Source organism: Podarcis liolepis, assembly GCF_965112155.1.
Source record: "Podarcis liolepis genome assembly, chromosome: 2".
Taxonomy (NCBI): domain Eukaryota; kingdom Metazoa; phylum Chordata; class Lepidosauria; order Squamata; family Lacertidae; genus Podarcis; species Podarcis liolepis.
In genome coordinates, this window is record NC_139555.1 from 102,369,569 (window position 1) to 102,391,223 (window position 21,655).

A 21,655-nucleotide genomic window follows, 5' to 3' on the forward strand; every position below is an offset into this window, starting at 1 on the left:
AGATAAAACCACGAATCCCAAAGAGCCATGCATTAATTAGCAATTTCCATGTAGGCACTGGCGGAGGAAGAGGGGGGTGGGGGAGCGCCCCGCCCCTGGGAGTGCGATCCTGGTGGAGTGGTATTGCGGCTGCCTCCCACCTGCGCTGCGTGCCACGCCCCCACAGGCGGTGCGCCACGCCCCCAGGACGCACGTCACACCCCTGCGGGCTGCACGCCTGCTCTCTGCCCCCCAGTGCTGGAGCATGAAGCTCCGCCACTGCATGTAGGTCATAAAATTTTACACCAGCGTTAGAGACTCGTAACCCCAGTCCCAGGGATAATAACAGTGAGGCTAGCTGTGTGATACACATAGTGTACCTGCTAATATTAGCAGCGTTGACCTTCTATGACCTTCTATGGGTGGTAACTGGATCATATTGTGTTGGCTGCTGGTCCTTTGCTGTGCTGCCATAGCCGTGTTGGTCTGCCATAGTCAAAATAAAAAAATAAAATGAAATAAAATAAAATTAAAATAAAAAAATTCCTTCCAGTAGCACCTTAAAGACCAACTAAGTTAGTTCTAAGTTAGATACCAATCTGAAGAAGTGTGCATGCACACAAAAGCTCATACCAAGAACTAACTTAGTTGGTCTTTAAGGTGCTACTGGAAGGAATTTTTTTATTCTGCCATAGAAAGTTGCTGCCAGATCCTTGGCTCATAATACTGAGTCTTTCAGAGCTATTGTTGTGGCATCCGTGCAAATGTGTCAGTGTGAAGTTTTAGATTTAATCGCAATACAATGGATAGTGATTCTCTGTTAGCCCAGAAGACACCCCCTCAAACTCAAACAGTTATCGGCTCCTACGATCTAGTTGAACCTGGTAGCGTGTCAGCTTCTAGGTTCAGATCAAAATCGCCTCCAATTCCACACACAAAAACCTCGCGCATTCAAAGCATAATATTTAAATGGATCCTTATAAACACTTAAGGTTCTCATTAGTTCAACATTAGAGGACCAATGAATATTAATGTTTGACATCAAAGAAAACATCTAAAAATCAAAGCAAATAAACACCAATTATATAATGCTGCAAAACATAAGGGGCAAGGCTGTAATTGGGTTGGCATCTTTAATCTGTGAAGGCTGCTCAGTGTTAGACTTCTTGTTACTCTAAACTCTGAAATAATGACAAATGAAAACTGAAAGGAGTGGGCAGCAGGGATGTGTTGGGTATATAGCCTGGCAACATGTAACTCAAATACACACACACACACACACACTGACCCCAAGGTAGTTACAGATAGGTAGCCGTGTTGGTCTGCCATAGTCAAAATAAAAAAATTCCTTCCAGTAGCACCTTAAAGACCAACTAAGTTAGTTCTTGGTATAATGATACCAAGAACTAACTTAGTTGGTCTTTAAGGTGCTACTGGAAGGAATTTTTTTTTATTTTGACCCCAAGGTAGATTACTTTTAATATTTTAAATACTTTGAGGGATTCGGTAATCCCTCAATCTACTGCTAAAAATGGCCTGCTGATGTGCTATTCTGATAAAACAGCATTCAGATAAGCAGATTATATCAATACAGCCTCCAAAGCAGATGTATCTGATTGTCGTAGCCTTTAGGTAGGTCTCTTTATTTTGATACACATTCAATATTTATAAATGTTAAGGGGAAGCAGTTGATCACGGTTAGTTTGGGCTGGCTTGGATGCAAGAATAATCATTGGCGTTGCATGGTAAAAATGAGCTTTCCCCTATCCAGGCTTCTACCTGCTCTGACTGACTTTGGTATTTGAACCCAGACAAACTATGATTAATCTTAATTATGGTTAGTGGAAATGAAACAACTTCAAATAATACTTTTAGAACTAGCTCGTTTTCATTAAGATTTGCTATAGTTTCTTCTCACGGAGTGAAGCCGCATTGCTGTTGCCGGAGAGCGCTGACTTTTTCCTGTGGACAATTGGACTTTAAACAACTACTCGTGAGTAGAACGGAAAATTGGACTATGAAACATCTTAATTTGGCACCGAAGCAGGAAGGTTCTAAACAGGAAGTCCGCCTTCCGCTTTTGTAAATAGATTGAAGCAAAGACATTGCAAGCTAAACTCTGGGAAGTCGTTTGTAAAGGACTAAATCTCCCTCGGCTAAAACTACTAAACCCCCCTTGGAAGCAGGAGAAGAGGGGGGAAATCTTAGATTGTTTAAGCCTGCAGGAGAGAGAGTAAAGAAAGATAAATTTCCACCGTCTTGAACGGTGGTGCCAGAGACAGACGTTTTGAGGAAGTTCATTGACTGTGAATAAAACGTTTCTTGACAGATAGTTAAAAAAGAGAAACATATTGATTCCAATGTTTCCTTTTGCATTTAAAACGAACAAAATATTTGAAAAACGAAAGTAATTTTGTTGCTGGATCTGCTTTCAAAAAGACGGATACAAACAGAAATTGTTTCCTCTAGAGGGAGCTTGTGAAACTGTTGCTGGAGTCGATCTGGGGAATTCTACAGCTGTAGAGATTAAAGATCGTGGGAACCAGACATTGACCTTGAACAAGAATGTGCCCTGAAGAAGCCTTAGTGCTTGCTCTTTGCAAGACAAGCGCTTTACTGGAACAGCTACATGAGAAGATGGATTTGATGACTGTTGCAGTTAATAATTTTGGACAAACAGTGAATACCTATATAGAAACCACTCAGGAACCGACCCAGGAATCTGCTTTGACAGGGCACGTTGTGCAGAAGACAAAGGAGGAGGTTGTTGTTGAACCTCAAGTAATACAAATGGAGAGAGCCGCAGCCTTGCAGGAGCATAAGCTGTTGTTTTTGATGACTGAACCTGGAGAAAGACAGATTTGGAGAGATGGAGTACTGTTTGGTTTGGAGAAGTTGGATAGATCCCCCTATGCAGGGAAGTTTTGGCTTCTGGGATCTGGTTTTGGGCCAGGGGGAGTCTGGAGTTGTGGGGGCCCTTAACTTTGGAGGGACTTTGAAACATGCCTTCAAATACCTTTTGGATTTCAGTGCTGACTATGGAGAATGGGCTGACCTGTCGAGAAGGGATAAAGACATTGTTAGGTTGGAGTCTCCCCGAGATCTACTCCTCAGTGATAAAGGAAGGAAATTAAGAATAAGATCAGCAGAAGACAAAGTAAAGTGCAGGTATAAATATGAAGAAGATCTGCAGAAGGAACATGGAAAAGACTTAAGAGCCTCGGATAGAAGATCACCAGGTTGATGGACTAGATGGAATGGATAGAAAGGACTGACAGAACCCGAGACCAGGAAGAAGAGACGATGGATGAAGATTGGAAGAAAGTTTAAAAATTCATTTAGAGAATTATTGTAAAATTAAGGAGTGTTAGAAAAAATGTTGGAACAAAACTATTTGGCTTTAGTAGAAATGCTATAAGGAGTTATGTATAAATAAGTTTTAAGTTTTAGGGCTTTTTATGGTAAGATAAGGTTAAAATAAATTAAGGCAATTTAATGACAGAATATAGTGAAAGATGGAAAGGATTTGCTGAGATAATTAATAACTAGAATACAAAAAAGGGAGGTGTGAGGAGGTCGATGAAACAAGTTAACGAAAGATAAAGATTTGGGAATATTGGATTTGTTTTTAAAAATTTTTGTTTGCTTTTGTTTTTGGTTTTGATGTATTATGTGTTTTGTTTTATTTTGTTTTGTTTTCTTTTTTCTTTCTATTGACTTGTATTGTTTAATTTCTTTTTTTTGTCTCTCTTTTTTCCTTTTCCTTTTTTTCTCTGTAATTTTAAATTCTCAATAAATATCATTTTTTTTAAAAAAAAAGATTTGCTATAGTTTGTCTGGACACAATGAACTGTGGTTTAATCTAAAAAATGGAAGCAACAGGCCTTGGGTTTCATGGCTAAACCATAGTTTTGCAGTATGTTTTCACACTATTAAAAGTTATATATTGTTAAGAGTTTGTACCAGACTCTTCAAAATTCCTGGGTCCAGTAGGGGTTAGAATTTAGTCAATTCAAATGTTAAAATATAAGCCAGTTTCCTGACCAGGAAGTCAACTGAGGTGATGGGTCATTAGGAGGACAAAAGGAAGGTGATGAACCATTAGGAAAGAGATGGAGCTTTGTGCCAGATGGCAAAAGGAGAATTTAAAGTAGAGTCTTAGAGTTGAGTTGTCCATGATGTGACCTAGGGGGAAAAGACAGCAGGCTGTTGAAGACAGAAAGCTAGAGAGAGGATCAGAGCCATGGCTGATATCTATTTGAATCCAAGGCTGCAGCTATGGGAGAAATAAGTCCCTCTTGGGATGTCAGTGGTGTGAACCCCTCCATCGTAGGCTCAGGTTGTATATATGTGTAAATAAACCTTATATCATAAAGACACCACAATCTGTGCTGTGCCTCATTTCGAAAAGGAAACACGAACCCTGGGTAAGTGCGTCTGGAGCGCCTGGATTCTTGCTCCATTCAGAGATTGGGATGATGCGCAACAATATATAATGGCTTGTATCCAAAGAGATGTGTGTATACACAGTGCTTCGCCGTTTTTTTCTTTCTGGAAAGAGGCTCTCACAGATTGCGGCAACAGAAACTCCCTGATGTTCAGGGATTTATTTATTTTTAGGAGGTCCTTCTGGAAACCTATGACTATTCTGTTGAATCCTGACCAATACCTTTTTTAAAGCCCCCCACCCATCCAAAGTGGAATGCAGCCAGATGCAGTGCATTTTTTATTTCTTAAAAATAATTTAACGTCCTGTGGAAATGTGTGTGGCAAGGTATTTGGGCTGGTTAGTGCTCCTTAAGGTAGCATCAGGAGCTGTCACTGTTGTAAACACCATGAGACAGAGCAGTTGTACTGTGGCGATTGGTGATATGGTATTTCTCTCGTCAAACAGAGATTTCAACAGAATGTTGCTAAGGGAAGCCGGGCTGGAATGACACTTTCTCTCATTAGAATGAATACCGTCAGATGGGTTACATTCGGAAATATATTCTGTGACTGGCATTTTGAAGCTGTCTTTCCTTCTGTCTGGCTCTTCCAAACTTTTGTTCAGAACCCCTTAGATGTTCCTCTCTCCTGAGGTATTTTTTCTAGCGGGGGGGGGGGGGGAGGGATTAAAAAATCAATTGTCCACATTCTTCCTCCTTTGCTGGGATGCATTCATATAATCCATATTGTTCAGCTGATCTTTGTGATGCCAGTGAAACTGACCCATAAACTACTTCCTATTAGTCTTTATCCCGCCCCCCCAAATTAGAAATTGAATTAAATATTTTCGGAAGTTAGAAAAAGGGAAACCACAGGTCCAATAGGGCAAAGCCTTTCTTTTTTCCTGCCATGTGTACAATGGAAAAATGATTAGAATTTCATATGAGGATTGCCTAGAGAAAATGACACTTTAAAACATGGTTTGAATCTGGCTTTGTGCTGTAGCTGTTCTCCATTCGGCCGTTGGAGTGCTTGGTTTTCTCGAGTCTGAATGCTCAGTGTCTCTGTGTGGAGAAACACAGAGCGCTGGACCTGCGCAGGAGATAATCTGGGGGGAAAGAGGCAACATAAAGAGGAGAAGACAGAGAATAAAGTTGCATTGCAGAGGATGGTACGAGAGAGTTGTTAGGAGTATAGAGTCAAACCCCCCCCGCATCCATTCACCAAAATCATTAACACTTTGGCAAGCCAGTGACTCTCTTGGGCTACAATCCCAAAGCACACTTTGGCAGAAAAAAATGGGACTGACTTCCAAGTTAAAAAAAAGAAATGTAATTAAGATCAGGTTGTTCGTTTCTTAAGAGCATCGAGAATCCATTTATGGCTTCTCACATATGGCCTTATTGCGTCAACAGTTGCATTCCCTCTCCATCAGGCTGTGCGCACTGACTAGTTATTACCACTACAATGAAGATTTTGCTAGCACATAATTTCCCTGATTCATTCCGAACTCACCATGGCAAGAAATAATCCCGAATGCCTTCGCCTTACTGCCGAGGCTTCACCAGATGCTGTTGTACCAGTAAAGTTTCATTGCTGAGCAACTGTAGTATATGGAGCCATCTGGGGCTGCACCATGTAGATTGCTTGAAGTAGGGAAACAGCAGAATTCTAGTTTCCTTCTGCCTGCTTGCTGGGCAGGAATCCCCTGAGGGTGCTGTGGAGCAAGGTGACCCAACCGTTTAAAATAAAACAATATTCATTTTATTGATTTTTATTTAAAGTATTTATTGGCTGCACGTCATCAGGTTTTCTGTTCTGCATACAAAATTGAAAATTATTCAAAAAACACAAATACATGGTTTTTTTATTTTAAAAAAGTCAAATGGTGAAATAAATCATAGAAGAAGCTAAAACACAACACAGCTAAGTAAGAAAAGCAGTTACCACCAAAACTAAATAAAAAATGCAAACAGGGAAAACTCAGCCTGGTGCTGGAAAGATAGTCATGTTGGGACTGGATGTAGCTCTTTAGGGAAGAGTTCTAAAGTTGGGACAACACCCAGTGACGTAGCGTGGGGGGTGCAGGGGGTGCCGGCCGCACCAGGCGCAACATCTGGGGGTTAGGGTTAGGGGGCGCAAATCCACAGGTTAGGGGGCGCAAATTACTTGCCTTGCCCCGGGTGCTGACAACCCACGCTACGCCACTGACAACACCACAGAGAAGTGCCTCCGCAATAGCATAATTCCATTTATTTCATTTATCTCCAACCTTTTTGACAAGGAGCTCAAGGTGGTGTACATAGTTCTCCCCTTCCGACTTTAAATCCACATGGCATACCTCTGTTAAAGATGGAATTTGGAGAAGATCTGTGCAGAAGATCTTAAGACTCCTGTTTTAGGGGGAGTGTATCAGGCTAGGACACAGGTGGCGCTGTGGGTTAAACCACAGAGCCTAGGACTTGCCAATCAGAAGGTCGGCGGTTCGAATCCCCGTGACGGGGTGAGCTCCCATTGCTCGGTCCCTGCTCCTGCCAACCTAGCAGTTCAAAAGCATGTCAAGTGCAAGTAGATAAATAGGTACCGCTCTGGTGGGAAGGTAAACGGGGTTTCTGTGCGCTGCTCTGGTTCGCCAGAAGTGGCTTAGTCATGCTGGCCACATGACCTAGAAGCTGTACGCCGGCTCCCTCGGGCAATAATGTGAGATGAGCGCCGCAACCCCAGAGTCGGTCACGACTGGACCTAACGGTCAGGGGTCCCTTTATCTTTACCTTATCAGGCTGGAAATTACCCACCAACAGTACAGGGGTTGTATCAAGTCTCAAGTTTGTTCATGCTTATCAGTTCCATAGTTGTGCTCAAGCAGGTTGTGCACAGCCTCACATCTGTTTGTCCTTTGGCTACTAGTGACCCCTCATCCTAAATGTCTGAATGACCTCTCCCTTCATGTAGATGCTAAATCTCATCGGAGAAAGAGTAGATCCCTGTGGGGCCCTGAAGCACAGCTGTCTAGGGATCAAGCAGTAATCTCCCAGTTCTACTTTGTAAAACCAGCCCTCAATTAGGAGGGGAGCCACTGCGACTGCATGCCTTCAACACCCCATTTCAGAGAGCCTGTCCAGCACACTGCTGCCAATGGTATTGAAAACCACCATAAAAGTCTAGCAGAATCATCAGGGTCACACTTCTCCTCTCTCCTGACAAAGGTTATCCCACAGAGTGAGCAAGGCAGTTTCCAACATATAACCTGAAATATGATTGAAATAGATCTGTATGATCCAAGGGTAACTGGAGTTTACCAGAGTTGTGGCTTAATTTGTTCCGTTGATTTCTTTTTAAAAAAATAATAATAGTTGAAATAGTCACAAAAGATCGCCATTATTTATATATGATACATAGAAATAAACTGAAGACAAGAGTGAAAATGCCTTTAAAATCTTGCGGTGCTTGCTGGTAAAAACAAAGGAAGCGCAAATCCTTTCAAATAATTCATGTTTTCATTTGCCATCTCACAAATGAACGAATTCGGAGTTTAGCCGCTGGAGCCAAATGCCAAGTCTTTTGAAGCCTTTCATGAATCGTTAGCTGTTCAGACTCTCATCATTGTATAGTCATTAAGGGGTTTTTTTGCTTTCTTTTTTGCAGCTGTTGTTAGATTTCACACCAACTCGGAATGTAGGAACTGAACTCTGCAAGAACCCCAACAAGACACAAAGCAGGTTCAGTTGAAGTGCGTCAGTTATATTACCATCAAACTTCCACTAAATGTGCATTGTGCCAAAGAGATTGTGGAACTTCAGTAGACAGCTTTTCCCGTGATTTCTTACCCACCTTTCACCACAAGGTCCCAGGGTGGATTACAAAACAATATCCGGCTATAAAACCCCCCACAAATAAAACAGATGCTGTTTTAAAAGCAAAGAAGAACAATATCAACTAAAAGACGAAGGTCCTGCAACACAGAATTTCTTAATAGTCATTCTCCCACCTTTTAGATATTATTCAAAAGAAGTCCTCTCTGAGTTCAGCTTTCCTGGTCTAGAACTCCATGTTATAAGTGTTGGCAGTGAAACAAAGCGGTGCCTTTCTTTTCTTTTCTTTTTAGTGATGAACTAAGTCTGATGTTTAGGTTTTTTAAAATAATAAACATTAAAGCCGCCGGGCAAGTGAAAAGTGTGATTCCAAAATAAATGATGGCAGTGAGGGAAAATTTTGGGAAGCATTTCCCTAAAGTTTGTAGGATTAGAAGAGATGGGTTTTGTTTTAACTTCGAGACAATATAACAAAGTAAAAATAAATAAAAAAGCCAAAAGTATTTTGGAAGTCAGGCTCAAGAACATACCACGGGCATCTTCCTTCACATTAAGCTTCTGTGTTATTACTTCCAAACATGTGGCAGTATAATGAAGCATGAGTTTTAGAAAGTTTTAAAACCTTTACTGTATCATTTCTGTAAAAGAGAAGCCACAACTCTGCGTGGTTTATTGTCCCAGAAAAATGCAAGGATCAAATCACAATTTCTCCAACGACTCTAACATGATTGGGGTAGTTAAATTCACAAACATAAACATCAACCAAAGCAATATATTCATTTCCAGCACAGAAATCATTCGAGTCCAGGAAATTTCTAACACAGACTTTCTTAGATCACTTGCAATATCATTTATGGGGGATGTAATTGCATTGAAATGAGTCATCTGTTGTTTGTGTTGCATATATTCATAAGTATCTGACACACTTTCTTCCAGAAGTTTCAATAGGACTTGGCCATTACTAACTTTTGACATGCTGAGGTCAGAGCTATTGCATATACCTTTCTATACGATGTTTATGGAAAGGTGCCTATTTGCCATTCCAGGTATAGAGAGATTGGTGTAACTCTTGTCAACTGACTTTCTGGGTTTGCCTCCTGCTTCTCAGCTGTTTTCCAGCATCACTTTCTCTTGTTCTTGATTCATATTTGTTTGAAATTTGTTTCCTCAACTTCAAAGGCTTGAGGAACATTTTGATAACTTCAGTTCCTCTTTTCCCTAGGTCCGGGGACTTCTCAAGTCTTCACATATTCAGTTGATTGAGGTTACAGATAGGTAGCCGTGTTGGTCTGAAGTGTGCATGCACATGAAAGCTCATACCAAGAACTAACTTAGTTGGTCTTTAAGGTGCTACTGGAAGGAATTTTTCAGTTGATTGACACATCTGGAATTCACTCTTGCCTTCGTACAGATGCTGCCAGTGTTGTGGTTATTTAATTTATTCATTTATCTCATTCAGTTTATGAATTGCTTTCTATAAGACATTAGAAGGTTATTTAAGAATGAGTGAAGTTCCATGGTCAGAAATACTCAAAGGGAAGGGAGCCCAAGATGGATAGGAGTTTCTTAAAGGTGAAATATTGAAGGCACAAAGGCAGACAATTATAATAAGAAAGAAAAGTGGGAGGCACCTAAAGAAACCAGTGTGGCTGCATAAGGAGCTTACAGATGGAGTAAGCTTGTTTTCTCTTGCTCCAATGGATTCAAGTTATGAAAAAGGAGATTTCAACTGAGCATCAGGAAGAACAGTAAGAGCTGTTCAACAGTGGAACAGACCCACAAGAGTCCTTGGCACCTGCTTCCTTTGAGGTTTTAAAGCAGTGGTTGGCTGACCATCTGCAATGCATGAGCCAGTTGAGATTCCTACATTGCAGGGGGTTGGACTGGATGACCCTCAGAGGACCTGCCAAGTCTACAATTCTATGATTTTTTTTGGGGGGGGGGCACAATTTCATATATAAAAACAATTTCAAATCTAACAATACAGATGCAGGCTTGAATAAAACCTCTGTGTAAAAGGCTTGTTCAGAAATTAGGCACTGAAAAGGCAGTAGAGGCAGTTTCTGTGTGATACAAAAAGGGATGGAATTGGGAAAAGGATGTGTCACCATGCCAAGGCCCAAATCTTGCATCGTACAGAATGGTCCTCCCAAGGAGATGCTATCTGCAGGAAGCCATCTGGTGTGTTCTCTCACTTCCTACACTTGATTATTGCCATTTTCTTCTTGTTACTCTTCCTCTTTCTACTCTTAATTCCCTCCATCTTAGGTGCTTCTGCTTGTTTAAAGGTTTCTGCTCATTGTTCAAGCTTGCAGTTTAATAGGTTTCCACCCTGCCTTTCAAATAAAAATTACCAGGGTGGCTTACATACATTAAAAATACAATGCAATATATGAGCAACATAGCAGAGAAAAAATAGATGGCAAACATCGGTCTTTTGTACCACGCTGTCGGTGGACTTCCCCTCTCTTCCTTTATTTAATTTCAGTTATCTACATGGTCTTGCACCTCTATGTATATTTATGTTGTTTTTGCTGTGTGCTCCTCCCTATATCCTTCATTCTACAGGCACTAAATTTAAGATTGCCTTCCTCCTGCTCCCACCATATGACTAGAATGCCCTTCAGCCTGACCTACCTCTGTTTTTACATTCAAGTAAAATGTTAAAACAGCTTGACCCCCTCTTTCCTTGTGTGTTGGCATATTTATTTATCATATTTCTATGATAAAAAATCGAAGAAAAGATGGCTTACAAATCAAAATATGAACCGCAACTGAAATTAAAAGAGCGTTCCGAACAACAAAACAAAACAAACTAAAAAGCCAGCCACAGAATCAGCATTGTAGAAACATCACCATAAAATGGCTTTGTTAGTTTTCTTACAATTTTGTGCAGCACTTTGCACCATGTAAGCCTCACTGATAAACAAAACAATACTACTGGGGGAAGTGGAAAGAGAGGCACCTGCCTGTGTCATCTCAATTGTCCAGTCATTCATCTCCAGGGGAAACACATGTCTAGGTATTTGCTGTTTGCTAGTGTCCAACCAGACAGTCACTTGCAGGTCTTTCACATGACTAACACTGCAAAACAAATTTTGCTTTCCTAATGTTGAGTTTGCTTAGATCCTTGCACGCTCCAAGCCGTCTTCTGTCTTTGTTTGACTCTGCTTGATCTTGATCATCTACCAGTTTTGCCATGGAAAAGCAGTTCCTGTGGAGGAGGAATCTGGCATATGTGAAGAGGGAAACTCTTATGGCACTCAGTCATTGTTTGCATCCTCCTACCTACAAAACCACCCATGTGTGGATGAGCAAGCCTCTGTTAGCCGAGCTTCATCAGCTCCATCTTCGCTGTCTAAGAATACAGATCGACAAAATAGCCCTGTTACAGGTTCCTCAAAGTTACCTAACTCGCAATTATTATTTTTTTAAATCGCCCACTTTTTACCCATAAGAAGGGGCCTTACTAAAGCAGACTACTAAAAAGATGTTGCAGATAGGCTAGAAACATGATAGGTTGGTGGCCTGAGGCATGAAATGCTGTCTGCCACCTCTGATCATTTGCTTAATTTCTATGCCAAATGTGCAGGACAGGACGTCACACACAGAACGCAGTGGTCTGGCTCCAGAGTCACAGATTGCTCCATTCCTCTGTAGTCAAGCTGGGGGGTAGGGACTTCCCTTCTTTTCTAGCCAGGATGGAAGCCAAGCAGGTTGGCAAAAGAGGAACAAAGTACAGTCGTACCTCAGTAGTCGAACGCCTTGCGACTTGAACGTTTTGGTTCCCGAGTGCTGCAAACCTCGAAGTGAGTGTTGTGGTTTGTGAATGTTCTTTGGAACCTGAACGTCTGACATGGCTTCTGTGGCTACCGATTGGCTGCAGGAGCTTCCTGCAGCCAATTGGAAGCCGGATCTTGGTTTCCAAACATTTGGGAAGTTGAACGGACTTCTGGAATGGATGTCGTTTGACTTCTGAGGTACCACTGTACTTTGCTTCATGTTCACGAGCCTGCTTGGCTATTGGCAAAACCTATTGGTGTTTCGCAACTTTCTGACTAGTTGCAGGACTTTAGCCAGACCTAGTAGAGTAAACGCAGAATCCACGGAAGCAATTGGCGACTTGGCTGCAGACAGATTAGATGAAGCAGGAACCAGGAACTTGTAGTTAGGTGTAGTTAGGACTATTTACAGGAACAGAACACAGATCTTTAGCTTGCTCTCTCATACACGACTCACAGCTCCTACAGTGACACACAGAACTCTGAACCCTGAACTCACGAACTAACACATTCCAGTTAGTAGGCCATTAATTATCACTCCCTTGAGAGAGCTTGACCAATCAGGGAGCTGTCTCCATGCCTCTGTTATCACCAGGCAGACTTACTCCTTCCGATTGCCTTCTGACTGTCTGCCAAACCTTAATTGACTCTGTGTGAGTAGCTGCACGTACACAGTTTCCCAACATTGGCTTCCCTCTTGGCTGTATAGGGAGGGAAGACCCTTCCTCTGTGGCTAGGATGGAAACTGAGTGGGTTGATAAAGGAGAGACCCATTGTTCTGTGTCTCCTTTTGGCAGCACTCACGCTTGCCTGGAGGGAATTCCATGCTCTTGTATGCCCCCTGTAAATCTCCATTGTGCTTTCAGTTTCATCTGTATGATAGTTCTTTTTGTTTGTTTTTAAATAAAAGTCTTGTAGAGGTTACTTTCAGTGAGACTCGTGGTCCCTTCCAACGCTACAATTCTATGATTTACATGTATGCATGATTTCTTTCTAAATGGCCTTTATGTAGCCTGGAACTATGACACAGGTAGAGGTGGTGGTGTTAACCTTTTACACCTGTGTCATAGCCCTGATGAAAATCCCTCCCAGCTGAAAGTGCTACTGATGATAGCAGCTTCTCTCATCAAGCAAATAGCTGCCAGATCGGGGTACTGATCTTTCTTGGCATGGTGGGTTAGTGTTGCTCCCCCCCTCCCCAATGCCATGCTGCTCTTCTGGATTGAAGAGCACGTACCCACACCCCACATGTGAGAAGATCAGTTTAAGCTAGTTTGGCCACAGGCCATCTTGGAGACTTGGAGATTACAGTCATACCTCGGGTTGCGAACGTGATCTGTGTGGGAGGCACGTTCGCAACCCACAGCGTTCGTAGCCTTAAGTGCTATGTCTGCGCATGTGCGCGACACAATTTGGCACTTCTGTGCATGCGCGTGATGTCATTTTGTGCTTCTGCGCATGAGCGAGCTCCGAAACTCGGAAGTAACCCATTCCAGTACTTCTGGGTTCGACACGGTCCACAACCCGAAAACGTGCAACCCGCATACCTTCGTAACCCGAGGTATGAGTGTATAAGTATTTTAAATAAATTTCCCATTGAAGCCATGTTTTTCTTCTTCTCTCCTTTTCTCTGGATCTTCTGTTTTTGAAAAGTGAAATTCCAGATCTGTGACCGCATTGAGGATGCCCAACAGCAAATGTATGCTGCATCAATTTGACAACGTGCTTTTGGACTTGTAGAGAAATAGCTCAAAACATGTTTGCCAGGGCATGCCAACAGGCTGCAATTTGCTACACACGTCGCGGATATATTGTTTATTTAATATACAAGCATGCCGAGCAATGGAAGAAGGCATATAGCACTTTCCAAATGTATATCACGCATTCTTCTGAGTGAAAATTCCAGTGTGTATTTTTGGATAGGGAGAATTGTTGAAAACAAAGCAATAGGTGACTGAATCTGTTCTGTATTCTGCACCTCTAAGGGCGGCTAGGAAAGAGTTATCCTCTTAAGTGTTCGCGGCTGAAGGTTATAATGTAGACCTATGGTGTAGTATTTAATAAATTGTACTGATCAGCTGTTTACATCAAATTACCCTTGCTGTGAACAGATGCATGGTACGAATGTTGTATTCGGTACAAGAGTTTGCTTCTATCAAAACATAATGGAAACAAAACCTGTGAGATTAACTGGCACAGTTGGAGCAAATGTGTTTTTCCAAGTAAATCTTATCAACATTACTTGCCTGTTTATTTTACAGAGTATGTTTCAGATATCCTTACATTGCATTTGTGCGTTGTTAGGAAAGAATAATAATTCCGAGATGAGAGATTTGCTTGTTTGAAATGGCTTTTCTTGGAAATCTCTCCTATTGTTGCAAGAGTTTGTTTGCGGTGAAAGGTACAAATTTCTAATTGGGGGGAATAAGGTTTGGATTTTATTGATGATAATGTTTATCTTTAGTTGCCAGGAGAAAGTGGAAGGTTTAATTGCCCTGTGCAGCTGGGGGTGGGGGTGGAAAAGAACTCCGATAGCAGATGCAAGGAAGATGCCCGACGTCATGACCCACTAGGGAACTGTTTGGAGTGAAAAGCACTTGATATCGCTGGAGAAAACCTATGGAATCTGCCACTCATGTTGGCATTACCATTCCTGCAATCCTTGGGCTCACGGGAGGATTCTTCTAACACTTGTCACAGTTTGATTTTGAACCTAGATATGAAGCTAATAGTTTCTAACGGTTTTTCAAGTGCCACTGAATCAAATTACTGAAGTAGAAAGGAACGGTTGACATTCTGCTTTAAAGTGACCGTAAGTTTGACCCAGTTCTACTGCAGTGGTGTCATCACAATTGTATCTCATTGCTGTAGGTTCTCGGATGCTGACAGGCGGAACAAGTTGCTTTAGCTCGCAGTGCTCAGCTGTCATACAGAACAGCTTGCAGATCCTTACGTGAATGAAATGTGCAGGGAGTTCCTTCCTCCCTTTCTCTCTCTCTCTTTTTCTCTCTCTCTGTCTCCCCGGTGCTCACTTTCTAGGCTACCAGTGAAACTGTATGTGCGTGGAAGGCAAAATAGGCAGGAGGAAGAGGAAGAGGAAGAAGAAGTTCATTTGAGAAATTGTGTTTTGGCTTCAGGGATGCAAGTGTGTGCCTCTCTCCAGTAAGCTCGACATTTTGTGAGGTTTAATAAAAAAGGCTTGGAGCTACCCAGGAAGCTCATTTGGGGAGAAGGACCTTGATTATTTTTACACTGTCTGAGCAGACAGATGAGACGCTGTCACCTTTTGTCTTGCTCTTGTTAGCGTCTCACACAGTTGAACAGAGGCCAAGGTTGCTGACTTCTCATATTTATTGAATGATTGCCACATACTTGAAACGAGGACAGCAGAGATTCCCACACACCATGACACTAATTCATAAATAGATAGGAACAAAATAACTAGGCAGTTATCTATATCTATAATCTTTTTTATTGATTTTCAAAAATATAAACATACAACATAAAACAGTACAAAATCCAAATATTGAGATTACTCTGAATCTCCTGAATTCCCCCCCCCCCATCCCTCCCATGGGTCCTTTTGATTCTATTTTCAACTGCATATCAGTACTTCTCCAATTTTTCATCTTCCTAAACGTTCTGTTACATTAGAAGTGTATTTAAAGTAGGCAATTTTTTTTTAAAGTGGCAGGATCAAATGCCAATTATGGAATGAAGCAAAATTAGAACCCGTTGTTCCAAAATTTGAATTCATCCAGATTGCATTATTTGGAAGCATTATTGATTTTTTAAAAGAATATATTTTTTTAAGGAACAGCGATGAAAGCTCAGTGAAGAAATTAAAAAAGAACAACTTAGTAATATTTAAAAAACAAACAAAACAACCCAAGCAAAATCAAACCACAAAGTGGTGGATAAAATCCAGAGAGGTTAGGGGCACAGTGCTGGCTTGTCTTTGTTGGAGTGCAGGTTGTGTTCTTCTGCTAGAGGCCAAGCTGGCATACATGCCCTGTGCGGTTCTGTCTGCAAGCTCTTAGCCAACCTACACAGTAAGAGAGAATCCAAGAGGCTAAGGCAGAATAAGTGCAGACAGAGAAAAGGGATGGGGAACAGAAGGTGGTGTACAACTTAAGTATTCAGGTCTAAATTAGTGCCATTATTTTCAACGGGCCTACTCTGAGTAAAAACTTGGATGAGTGCCACCTACAGACTGTAGAAACATTTTGTTTCCTGTTATTTATCTTGAACTGCAAATTCCAGCAGCATTTACAGGTGTGAAGGCTGAGATTCTTCAGACTTGTAACTATAGAGCCCTTGAAGGAGTCCATCCTTGAATGGCAAAACCACTTAAGGTGCAAACCACATTTTGGAAAGCCCCAAAATGCACCGACTTGGATTGCAAAGACCAATCTATGTTTATCCATGGTAGGCTAGGTCCTGATAATGGCAAACACAGTTGTTAGGGATCTCCTAAGAACCCTCAACACCCTTAGCAAGCTGCAGTTCCCAGGATTTAAAAAAAAGTGGTATGATACTGCTGTAAATGTATAGTGTGGATGGGTCTTTGTTCCTCTGCTCTCCTCCTCATCCGGCTGCTCTGTTCTTTCCCTTTCCACTCAGTTTCCTCCCTCTGCAAGTTTTCCGAATTTCATGCTACTGAATTATGAAGCTGCCCCTCCCCACGCTTTAGGTTTCTTTTTTCTTTGGTTTTGTTCTTGTGCATTTTTTAAAGGGACATACAGTGGTACCTCGGGTTAAGTACTTAATTCGTTCCGGAGGTCCATACTTAACCTGAAACTGTTCTTAACCTGAAGCACCACTTTAGCTAATGGGGCCTCCCGCTGCTGCCGTGCTGCTGGGGCACGATTTCTGTTCTTATCCTGAAGCAAAGTTCTTAACCCGAGGTAATATTTCTGGGTTAGCGGAGCCTGTAACTTGAAGCGTATGTAACCCGAGTACCACTGTAGATTATGAAATGGTACCAAGGTCACATTCTGCTGAACAAGCACGATTGTGAACGAGATTGCAGGTGGATGGGTAAAAAGCAATCATTGTGGCCTAGACTGGAAGCATTGCAGGTGGATTGTACTGTAAGATACATGGAAACACTGTGCTCCTGCTATCCCTACGAAGCCAATTGTCTTTTTTAAGCTCCTTTGGCTTGGGAAGGTTGTATGCTGAAAGCTCACAAGTGCTTTAAAGAACATAATAAAAAATGTGCAATCATTTTTAAAGCAGGAAGAAATGTACACAACAAAAACTTTGTAAGAAAGCACAGGAAATGCTTAGAGGTACTTTGAAAATTAAATTTCTATAAACACAATTAATAGTTGTGCCTTCACAGAGGAGGCGGCGCTTTAGCATCCTCTGACAATTCTGGGCGGAGTGTGCGCAGGTTCGTTTATTGTCGTGTGGTGTGTGTGTTTTAAGAAAAAAAGGGGGGGAGCTCTAGTAGTCATTCAAGTCATGACTTTGTTAGAGTATGAGAAGCCTTTAAAATCACTTAGTAGAATAAAACTCCCAAGTACTGTAACTGTCAGATTGCTTTATCTAATTTATGGAATGGAGGCAAAGGAATAAACAATAACACTCCATTTAGAGTTATTAGATTAGCCGTTATAGAAACCACAGAAAGTACATAAGCCTTTACTTTATGTTCACTTGAATTTGGCTATTAAGCTTTGATGGAACTTTCATTTAACCAAATGCCTTTGTTTACAACAATAAACTGGTTAACTCTGATTTCCCTCCTAAATTAAATATGGCAACATCAATATTTGCCTACCTCATTGGCCCTTAAGTTTGTGCAATCAGTTCAATTAGGGGGGTCTGATTCTGCAGAGATTTATGCCTGCGTTGTTTACCACTAAGGAGGCTTCTTGCCCATGAGAACTGCACAATAGGTGCCACCCAAATTTTCAGCCTGCTGTTGATTTGCATCTTTTCTTCTATCTAGCTCAGAGGTGGGAACCTGGCGCTGCCAAGGTGCAGTTGGACTCCCAAGTCCCCATTAGCCCCAGCGACCGTGGCCAAAAGTCAAAGGTGACAAGAGCTGCTGGAAGCTCCCCATCCCTGATCTCGCACAAGGCACTCCAGGCAGTTCATCGTTTAATATAGTGATACAGATAGTGCAACAGACAATACAAATGGAAAAGGGGGTGATAAGGAAAGAGAAAAATAAGCTTTGTTAGAGAGTTCTGGGAGGGAAGGTACCGAATGGCAGCTAGTCCAAGCCGAGCCCTTTAAATGCTGTGGAATGGCGTGGAAATAAAAAAAAATCCGACATAGGGCTGTGGTTGCGGCACCAACAATGCCTGCATACAGACCATACATTTTAGGCACTCCCTGAAAGAATCCTGGAAACTGTAGTTTACCTGTAACAGAGCTACAATTCCCAGCACCCTTAACAAACCACAGTGCCCAGGGTTCTGGTCTCTCTCTGTGTGTGCTTTAAACCTATTGCTTGTATGCAGCCACCATGCTTATTTTTCAGTGCAATGTTGTTATACCCGAAATTAAAACAGAAAAAACTTGTTGTCTTTGACAATGAAGTTACAGCTTGATACTTGGTGAGAGGAACTGAGACCGAGCTGGTTTCAGACAACCGCAAGTGCTCTCACGAGTATGAATGGGTCTGGTGCTTTGGCTTTGACTGGCAAACTTGCACAATGCTGTAGTGTAGAGGGATTCGTGGAGAAACAAAAGAAGATACTGATTGGTTTATGTTTATTTGGATGAGGTTGGGCAGCCATCTCTCACAGATGATTTAGTTGAGATTCCCACATCGCAGGTGTGTAGACTAGATGACACCTCAGGGACCCTTCCAATTCTACAATTCTGTGATTCCTTTTCTTTTAACTGTCGCCTGGAGGAACCTAGACCCCCTGTAACTCATATGTCTTTTTGGCTTAGTAATTTAACTTAACATGCTTCTATTATTTTCTGCACACGTCATGGCTGTGTTTTGCATGACTGTATCCGCTGGCCAAAACCCATTATTTGTTGTTTGCATTGTTTCACGTTATTCTGAATAAAAATTATATTATAAAAAAGGGAAGAAAATGAAGTTAAATTACTTTAACCCAGACTTGGCTGAGATGCTCTGGCTGCTTAATATTCAGAGTAAATCTGTTTTTATCTAGCTGCATTCATCTTCGAATCTGAAGGGCTTTGTGCATGCTTCCATAATCAAATAGAACAATAAGTCTGTGTGAAGGAGAGTGAATACGCTACAGAATGCAGGTAAATGCTCATAGATATTTTGATTTGAGACTCGGCCAGCACATCAGAGGATGCTCCAGTGAAAGGCATTCAAATTTTTATCTTAACGGGAACCAGATGAGACACGGCTCAAATTGAATATGCCACCCCTACTAAACTTGTATACAGCACTGCCACCAGCTGTCTTCAAAACACACATTAATTCCGTATTGCTCTGGAGCCCGCAAATACGGCTGTAGCAGAGTTATTTGTTATGAGAACTTGCTGGTGTGCAACTCTACAGTACTCCAGAGTTTAAATCTTTTGTGTGTATATTGAAGTTCCAGGGTTTAACACAGAGTTTAGGGGGCATATTTTGAGTGCTTTAGGCTCCTGCAGGTCATGAACCTAAGGCTGTGCTTGAGGATTTTCAGTGTTCTTCGTACTATCTCTTGGCTTTAGAAAAATAGTGAAATCTACATTATTTCCCTTACTTCACATGTCGGTGATACTACCTCTTTCCACTTTAGAAAATCTTTAACTGGAAACAGGCATAAAAAGTCACCAAGTCACTTACTCCTCTTGTTTTTCTCTAGATGTAATATGCTACAAATATTATCCCACACCTTTTGTTCTTCCCTTCTTCCTGCCAGTGACTCAGTATAGATAGGAGACCAAACCAGGATTTGCCCAAACCATAGTTAAGGGCCCACATCAGGGGTCAGCAAACTTTTTCAGCAGGGGTCCCCCCCTGTCCCTCAGACCTTGTGGGGGGCCGGACTATTTTTTTGGGGGGGGGGATGAACAAATTCCTATGCCCCACAAATAACCCAGAGATGCATTTTAAATAAAAACACACATTCTACTCATGTAAAAATACGCTGATTCCCGGACCGTCCACGGGCCAGATTTAGAAGGTGATTGTGCCAGATCCGGCCCCCGGGCCTTAGTTTGCCTACCCATGGCCCACATTGTTGACTTGAGCTTTCAAATGTAGAGCAACCAAACAATGCTTCATTGCTTGTGGTCTCTATTTTCTATCTGTTCATCATTGAGCTTCAAGTCCTGGTTGTGGGTTTCCGATGGGGCTGTCTGGCTGGCAGGATGCTGGAATAGATGCAAAGAGCGTTTTAAGGTAGCACAACTGGTTCATCCTCACTGGCTGCTGCACTGCCACAACAGTGTTGTGGGAATAGAATGTGAGAGGTGGGGGGCGGAATTTTAGTGTTGCACGGGGCGCCGCTGAAATTTGAGATCTGCCACTGGTAGATGGGTCACTGGTCTGATCCAGCAGACTTGGGTTAACTGAAAGATCCTGTCTCCCTTTACGAACCTGCCCAGGCACTAAGAAGGGTAAGCACCTTCTCTCTGTTGCCTAAACATCAAAGACAGATGGTGACACTAGAGACGGTCCTTTCTGTGTCTGCTCCCATACTGTAGAATTCCCTCCCAAGAGAGGTTAGATTGGCTAAGACCTTCCCCTTCAGGCAGGCTTTTGGAAACCAGGTGCAGACGATGTTGACCACTGGACTGCTATCATGGCATTAGGCATTTCAATGCTGGTTCTAAATGGGTTTTATTGCATTTTAACTACAGTGGTGCCCCGCAAGACGAATGCCTCGCAAGACGGAAAACTCGCTAGACGAAAGAGTTTTCCGTTTTGGAGGTGCTTCGCAAAACAAATTTCCTATGGGCTTGCTTCGCAAGACGACAATGCCTTGCGAGTTCCTGCTGGTTCCCCCCCCTTTTCTAAGCCTCTAAACCGCTTATCAGCTGATCCGATCAGCAGATAAGCCGCTAAAAGCCGCTAATAGCGCTAATCCGCTAATCCGTCAATGGGCTTGCTTCGCAAGACGAAAAAACCGCTAGACGAAGAGAATCACAGAACGGATTCTTTTCGTCTTGCGAGGCACCACTGTATTGTTTCTAACTAGATTGGTTTTATTACTTTGAGAGAAAGGCAGTTTTCATTAAATGAAAATGAATGCATAAATAAATAAATAACCATGGCTTCTGACGTAACAGCAAACCACAGCTGGTCCAAATTGCTGTTTGCAAACTGGCTTCAAATCCAGGCTTGTCAGCCACTCAAAAACAAACCATGGCTTGTGAAGCTAGCAGGTTCAGGCATGCAAACCATTTTATAGTCCAGCATCTGAATAAAGGCAGATGCGATTAAGTAATTGTTTGCTTGCTCCTCTGGCCTTCAGATGTTCAGATGCATAAGTAATTCATGGCTACTATGCAGAGTGCTAAGAATGTTTCTCCCTTGTGCCTGTCGCTAGTACTTGGAGCGGTGAAATCAGTAAAGTCCTTTGATTTCAGTGGGTCTACTCAGAGTACTATCACCCAAACACTTTACAGATCCCACTTTTGTTACCTTAGAACAGTGGCTTCATTTTGCAAACAAAGCTAAATGGCTGATTTTGATGCAATGGTAAGAGTGAGAGA

General features: G+C 42.0%; 1 protein-coding gene across 5 annotated transcripts in view; it reads left to right on the forward strand.

The window, feature by feature from the left end:
* The window catches only part of FHIT (fragile histidine triad diadenosine triphosphatase), a 1,028,662-nt gene that overhangs the window by 25,328 nt on the left and 981,679 nt on the right, over positions 1–21,655 (forward strand). The window lies entirely within an intron of this gene.